We start from the raw sequence: 8,289 nt of genomic DNA, 5'->3' as shown, positions 1-8,289 counted from the left end.
TGCAGACTTAGAGCGGAAAATAGCACATGAAGGCAATGGTTCAAATCAGTTTGCTGCGGTGAATGCTAAGTTGGATACAGTCCACAATCTTCTTGTGGGAAAGAAGTCTGTCCATTTTGCTGAAGATGTTGATACTTTTGAGCCAAAGCCAGAGATTACCAAAGAAGATGTCAACTATGTGTATGGAGCTGGGTATCAGGCACAGAAATTTGGCAATCAGCAAGGCAGCATGCCTTATAGTGGGAACTTTACAGGCTACACTCCTAAGCCGGATTACCAGGACCAACAACAGAATAAATGTTTTACAAGGACTTATGGTTCTTCTTCTTACCAACCCCTCCCTCCACCCAATTCAGAGAGCAAGATTGAATCAATAATTGAGCAGATTCTTCAAGGTCAACATAAGTTAATAGTAGACTTCAATGGGAAGATTGATTCTGTATACACTGAGCTGACTGGGAAGTTTGATGCATTAAACACTCATGTTAAGAAGCTGGAGAATCAAGTGATTCAGACTGCTGGGTCTGTTAAAAGACAAGAGGAACTTCTTTCTAGAAGAACAGAGTCAAAACCCCAAGCATGCTTGTAATGTGATTTTGGTGAAGGAAGGAGACGTAGATACGTTAGTGGAGCCAGCATCGATCGACGCCATCACAATGCATCGATCGATGCAGTCACCATCCATCGAGGCAAACTCACTCCAGAATGAGAGCATCGATCGACACAACATTAGCATCGATCGACACCCCCTGCAAACAGCTTCGGTTTCTCTTCCAGTTCCACCAATCGATTCAGAAAAAGCTTATAAGCCTAAGGTCCCTTTTCCTAAGCCTAGGAGGTCTAAACAGGAGATTGAAGAAGCTATGATGGACAAAGTAATGATTGAGATGCCTTTGATTGATGTTGTCAAGTTTTCTCCTAGGATTAAGCGATATGTGAAGAGGATGGTCACTAATGGTTTGAGTCCTGAGGAAGGAGCTTTGCTAACCAAGGATGTCAGCTCAATTCTGTTGAATCAGCCTCCACAGAGAAAGAGAGAGAGGAAAGAGAAAGTGGTTGTCTCTGAGAAAGTGAGTGCAGTGATTCAGAGTAGGATTGCAGAGAAATTACCAGATCATGGAAGTTTTGTGTTAGATTGCTCTATCTCCACAGGAAGGTTTCCTCATTCTCTTTGTGATCTTGGTTCTAGTATTAACTTGATGCCACATTTTGTTACTGTAAGACTTGGGATGACAGATTTCAAGCCAACTAAGATATCTCTTATCTTAGTTGATCGATCCAGAAGGATTCCTAAAGGTGTTTTAGAGGATATTCCGATTCAGATTGGAGATTGCATGATTCCCACTGACTTTGTGGTGCTGGAATATGACAAAGAGCCTAGTGATCCTCTCATCTTAGGACGCTCTTTCTTGGCTACAGTTGGTGTCATCATAGATGTGAAGAAGGGACACATAGCCTTGAATGTAGAAGATTTGGTAATGAACTTTGAGATGGATAAGCTGAGAAGGGTTCTCATTATTGATGGTCAGACATTTTCTGTGGAAATTGTTTCTGATGATGATCCGCTAATAGAGCTCATAGAGTCATTACTACTGGGTATGTCAAAGAATTTCAAAGGTACAAAAACTGTTTTGCAGTTAACCAAGCCACGAGATTATCGTAGAGCGCTTGTTTCTTCTGTTGATGATTTTGCAGGACATAAAAGGCAGCCACCCATACCTCAATACCGCCCTGGTCCGGTTCCTCACATCCTTGGCAGATCTCATGTACCTACTGCCTACACATCCCCTTGGATGAAGTGGCCATTCTCTCGGAAGCATTCATTGCCATGTTCCGATCCACCAGATGCCTGAGATCTGACACAGTCAAGCTAATGACTGAAAACAAGCGCTTAGTGGGAGGCAACCCACTCATAGGTTTTTCTTTCCCACTTTGAGTCATTTTTATTCTTGCTTTGAGTCAGTTTGAAATTTGTATTGAATTATGAACTTCTATCTATCATGTTGCGTTTAATCTTGTGTTTGAGTGATTCTTAGCAGTGCTAATATCCAAGGAATGAGAGGAACACATATTAATCGCAGCTAACTCAGGAGTATTGTTCGAACTCTCTGCATCTGCAGAGTGCATCGACCGACACACTATCAGCATCAGTCGACACAGAACATCCGGTTTGGTAACACGATTTTGTTCACAATTTCAATACTTATTCGTTTTTGTTTATTTTTTTTCGCCAATCTCTTACTTGATAACATTGGGGACAATGTTGTTTAAGTCTGGGGGAGGCAGTTACTAACTACGTTTTTGTTTTCGAAAAAAAAAAAATTTTGTTTTATTGAGTCAAAATTTTTGTTGGGAACTATGATTTTTCTTTTTNGAACAAGGGCATCGACCGACACCACTCAAGAGCATCGGTCGACACCCTCTTCAGCTGATGAAGAATCACAAATTTGGAAGTTTTACAAAGTTGTCCGAAGTTTTCNCTGATTAATGCTGCAGATTGAATCTAGAATCCGACTAATGAAAAATCCAAAGGCTGACCAGTGAACCAGAGACATCCGAATTTCCAACAGAATCCACAAAAGCCTGAGGTAATTTCTGTACTTTTCTTTTTACCTCATCAAGGAGATTGATGTTCATAGAGCTTGACTNCTTTTTCTGTACCCCCGTGAGATTTTGAGAGCTTTGGAGAGAGAGATCTGCTTTGAGAGAAGAATNAGAAAAAAAAATTAGTACTCCTCTCCCCTATTCAAGTTTAAAAGTCCCTGAGAGCTTTGTTTAAAAAAAAAAGAAGAGTGAATAAAAGATGAAATGATTCTGATCATTTTAGAAAGGTAGGTAAATTACCAGTGACCTCATTATTCTTGGATGATCATGACATTACTTTAAAAATAAAATGAGTTCCTGCGTTTTCAAACCTCTTTCACAGGTCTAAGTTTATGTTTTGCTTGAGGGCAAGCAAAGGCTAAGTCTGGGGGAGTTGATATATCATGGTTTTTAGGTGTTTTTAGCCATGATATAAGTCTTATTTATAGAGCTTTTTGGTATTTTTAGAGTCTTTTGAGTCTTTATAGGATTTAGCATGGATGAGAGTATAATGGAGCTAAATAAGAAGATTTGGAGCATAATCAAGCATTGAGGCTGAGTTACGAAGTTGGAAAACAAGTTCAGACATAAGCATCGGTCGATGCAAGTGATGGTGTCGATCGATGCATCATCTAACAGAAGAATCAGAAGTTTTCTCACAAGTTTTGAAGATTTACAGAATCGCCCCAAAGTTTTCCATATTTGCATCATTAGTCCCAATTCGTGTTTTAGGAATATACATGATATATCATGGTTTTTGTGGTTTTTAACCATGATATAAGGAGTCTTTTACAGTCTTTTGATTTGTTTTCTAGGATGTTTTTGAGTCTTTGCAGGTTTTCTAGGACTTTGGCACATATGGAGCAAAGTGGAGCAATTTGGATCATTTTGGAGCATAAATCTCGAAGAATCAATTTGGACTCGGATCAGAACAAGGGCATCGACCGACACCACTCAAGAGCATCGGTCGACACCCTCTTCAGCTGATGAAGAATCACAAATTTGGAAGTTTTACAAAGTTGTCCGAAGTTTTCCATATTTGCAACACAAGTCCCTGACGTGTTTTAGGACATATAAATAGTATTTTTAGGTTTTACAAACCCTTAAGTTATTTTCTAGCAAGTTTTCTTTTTCTGTACCCCCGTGAGATTTTGAGAGCTTTGGAGAGAGAGATCTGCTTTGAGAGAAGAATTCTTGAACTCCCTTTTACTCTTTTAATTTCAATTGCTTATTATTCAGAATTATGTCTTGTTCTTCATTAAACATGTCTGAGTAGTTTGCTTGTTAGGTTTAGGGTTTTTCACAGGGATTTTATGATTTATTAGATCTATTTATTTATGATTCATTATCTTTCTAGATCTTCATCTTAGGTTGTTCTTCACATTAATTCTTGATTGATCACCTAGAATTAATACTTTAGGAAAATAAATTGATATGAGAATATAATTGATTTTCCTGATAAAACCTTTTGATGAGCAAAATTACTTCTTGCAAAGAGATTTGATTTAGTAATTTTGTGAACAATCGAACATGTTTTTAAAGCTGATTTTTAACCTAGAATTTTACAAAGAGATTTGGATTTTCTGGTTTTAAATTTAGATAATATTTGCAGTGAGAACTGATTTATTTTACAAAAGAGTTTAGAGTTCTAGATCTATTCTTAATTGCTTGAATCCTAATTATTTCTTGCTTTAATAATTTGTAATTTCCTGAGAAATTCCCTAGGCCTAGCTTTTTGATCTTCTGAATTTACAACAGTTTAATTTAATATGTTGCATTGTCTTTTTAATTTAAATTATCTTGTTTAGCGTAATTCATAAAACTCTATAATTTATTGTGTAGACTTGAGTCCTTGTGGAATTCGACCCCTAAGTACTGCAGTGACCTCTTAATTTGAGAGAGTAGCTCTAGGGTTTAATTTGAGCATATCAAATTTTGGCACCGTTGTCGGGGACTCTTTGATCTACCATTAGATTTGAGTTTTTAATTTCTTCTAAATTTTTCTTTTTATTTTCTACTAACACGCTTTTGTTTCTCTTCTCTTGTGTGTTTCATGTACATGCCTAATAGGCCTAACACAAGGAGCAACAAGACCGGTTTTACTGTGAAACTTTCAAACCAAGAGTTGGGAAAACTTGAGCGTGAAAACCGAAAAGCAGCCAAATCGTTGAAGATGGTTAACACAGTCAATTTGATGTGTGATGCGAATGGTGCTTTGAGGGATCAAGAGGGCCACTTGCGCAATGAGCAGGGCCAAAAGATTGATGCAGATGGCAACGTGATTGCTGAAATCGTTGTCGCTGACGAGAATGTTGATGGTGTCAATCGACACCAACAAGGCATCGATCGACACCCACCTGCAGCAGACGTACGTGGAGCTGCCAACCACGTCCAGAATCCGGTTCGAAGACAGGAGCACAACCGGGACTTAATCACAACCATTGCTGACTTTAACCGGGCTGATTTGATGTATGAGAACCGGTCTGCAATTGTTCCTCCTCCATTCCCCAGGAATGATTTTGAGCTTAAGCCTGCTTACTTCCAGCTAGTTGGGCAAAGACCTTTCTCAAACCTGCCCCATGAGAAACCTCTGGATCAAATTGAGCACTTTGAAGACCTTGTGACTAGTATCAAAGCTAATGGAGTGACTGAAGACTACATCTACTGCAAGCTTTTTCCATACTCACTTGGGGGAGAAGCATCTCATTGGTTGAAGCAGTTGCCAGCTGGATCTTTGATATCTTGGCAACAAATCAAGGTGGCTTTCCTGAATTATTTCTATGATGATGCAATGTCAGATGAGCTGAGAGTCAAGCTTTCCTCTTTCAAGCAAAAACCTGATGAAGCTTTCAAGGCAGCTTGGGTGAGATTCAAGGCTTATCAAAGGGATTGTCCACACCATGTCTTTTCAAGAGTACAATTATTGAGTATCTTCTTTAGAGGAATTGATTGGGAATACCAGTTAGCTTTGGATGCTTCCAGCCATGGGAAGTTCAAGACGAGATATCCAGAAGAAGCTGAGAATTTAATTGAGAATCTAGCCTCCAGCAATAGCACTAAGAGAGCAGATGCTGAAAGGAAGAAAGTGCATGGAGGATATGATGCAAAACAGCTACCTTTTGTTAATGCCAATCTGTATTCAGTTCACAATCTTCTAGTGGGTAAGAAGTCAGTCCAATTTGCTACTGAGGTTGAGACATTTGAGCCAGAGCCAGAGAATATAGAGGAGAATGTCAACTATGTGTATAAAGTTGGGTATCAAGGACAGAGATTCGGTAACCAGCAAGGCAACAGACCTTACAGTGGGAACTCTTCAGGGTACATCCCCAAACCTGACTTTCAGAAGCAGCAACAAGGGAGCAACTTCACAAGGACTTATGGGAACTCTTCCTTTCAGTCTCCACTTCCACAAACTCCTTTTGAGAGTCGAATGGAGGCCATGCTTGAGCAACTTTTGCAAGGTCAGGAGAATTTAACTGTGACATTCAATGGGAAGATTGTTAATGTCTACACAGAGCTTACTGGAAAGATTGATGCGCTAAATGTACATGTTAAGCAATTGGAGATTCAAGTGGCACAGACTGCTGGGTCTGTTAAAAGGCAAGAGGATTTTCTTCCTGGAAGAACTGAATCAAACCCCAAACATGCTTGCAATGCCATTTCAGTGAGAGATGAAGATGATAGTGAAATTGATTTTGTAGAAGAGGGGGAAAAATCGGCAGAACCCGAGACGGAGAATTTGACTTCAGATGATGGTGTCGATCGACACCACCTGGGTGTCGGTCGACACCCCTCTCAGACAGAACCCGAAACTGCAAAATCTCAGGTTTCAGCTGCTGAAAGGGTGTACCAACCGAAGATTCCTTTTCCTAAGCCAAGAAATTCCAAGCAGGAGATGGAGGAAGCTAGATGCAAGACTATGATGGATAAGGTGATGATAGAGATGCCTTTGATTGATGCAGTAAAGCTTTCACCACCACTTAAGCGGTATGTGAAGAGAATGGTATCCAATGGTTTGAGTCCTGAAGAAGGAGCTTTGTTAACTAAGGATGTTAGTGCAATTCTGTTGAACCAGCCTGTTCAAAGGAGGAAAGAGAGGAAGCAAGAAGTGGTAGTCTCTGAGAGAGTGAGTGCAGCAATTCAGTGTAGGACCGCAAAGAAGTTACTAGATTCTGGAAGCTTTGTACTTGATTGCTCAATCTCATCAGGAAGGTTTTCTCACTCACTTTGTGATCTTGGGTCTAGCATCAACTTGATGCCACATTCTGTTGCTGTGAGACTTGGGATGACAGAATTCAAGCCAACTCAGATTTCTCTTATCTTAGCTGATCGCTCCCGAAGAATTCCTGAAGGTGTTTTAGAAGATATTCCAATTAAGGTTGTAAACTTCATGATTCCCACTGAATTTGTGGTGCTGAAGTATGATAAAGAGCCTAAAGACCCTCTCATCTTAGGAAGATCTTTCTTGGCTACAGCTGGTTCTGTCATAGATGTGCAGAAGGGACACATAACACTGAATGTAGAGGGTTTAAGTATGAAGTTTGAGATGCATAAGCTGAGGAGAGCTCCTACTATTGATGGACAGACTTTTTTCCGTTGAGAAGATTGCTGAGATAAGCTGCAAAGTTTCTGCTACACGAGCAACAGACTCAGACTCAGTGTCGACCGACACCCTATCAACATCGGTCGACACTCCTCCACATCTGAAACTGAACTTGTCCACAACTGATGCTCTAAGTCAGAAATCTGTTCCCAAACAGAAACCTCCCCACTCCACACTCCAGAGTTCTCATGTAAGGTCAAGGTACACATCTTCTTCACCCAAACCCTCTCAAATCATCAATAAGACTTTCAAAGGTGCAAAAACTGTTTTGCAGTTAACCAAGCCACGAGATTATCGTAGAGTGCTTGTTTCTTCTGTTGATGATTATGCAGGACATAAGAGAAGCAAACCCATCCCTAAATTCCGCCCTGGTCCTGTTCCTCACATCCTTGGCAGACCTCATGCACCTAAAGCTTATACACCACCCTGAATGAAGAGGACATTCTCTCGGAAGCATGCATTGCCATGTTCTACTCCACCGGACGCTTGAGCTTCACAACAGTCAAGCTAATGACTGAAAATAAGCGGTTAGTGGGAGGCAACCCACTTCTAGGTTTTTCTTTTCCTTTTGAGTCATTTTTCTTTTTGCACTGAGTCAGTTTTTGTTTGAATTTTGTTTGAAAATATGAACTATCTATCTATCATGTTGCTTTTAACTTGTGTTTGAGTGTTTCTTAACAGAATACTCATCCATGGATTGACCTGACAATTCAACAACACAACTAACTGCAACTAACAAGGAGTTTCGGCCAAAAACACCATTCGTGATGAGTGTCGATCGACACTGAAATGGTGTCGGTCGACACCGCTGGGTAACCCGAGAATCAGTTCATCTTTTCATTACAGTTTCAATACGTTTTTGTTTCTTTTTGCTTTCCTCTTACTTGAAAACACTGGGGACAGTGTTGTTTAAGTCTGGGGGAGGTTGTCTACTAACTACGTTTTTGTTTTTGAGTTTCAGTTGTGTCAGTCAAAACCATAAAGTTTGAGTCAAATTTTTCAAAATTTTTCTTTTTGTCTTTGGGAATTATGATCTTGATTAATGATTTCTCTTATTTGGCTAACACTCTAATGATTATTTGTTTATGCTTGATCTCAGAACT

This window comes from Camelina sativa, chromosome 4 (genome assembly GCF_000633955.1).
Source record: "Camelina sativa cultivar DH55 chromosome 4, Cs, whole genome shotgun sequence".
Taxonomy (NCBI): domain Eukaryota; kingdom Viridiplantae; phylum Streptophyta; class Magnoliopsida; order Brassicales; family Brassicaceae; genus Camelina; species Camelina sativa.
Note: the sequence above shows the minus strand (reverse complement) of the source record.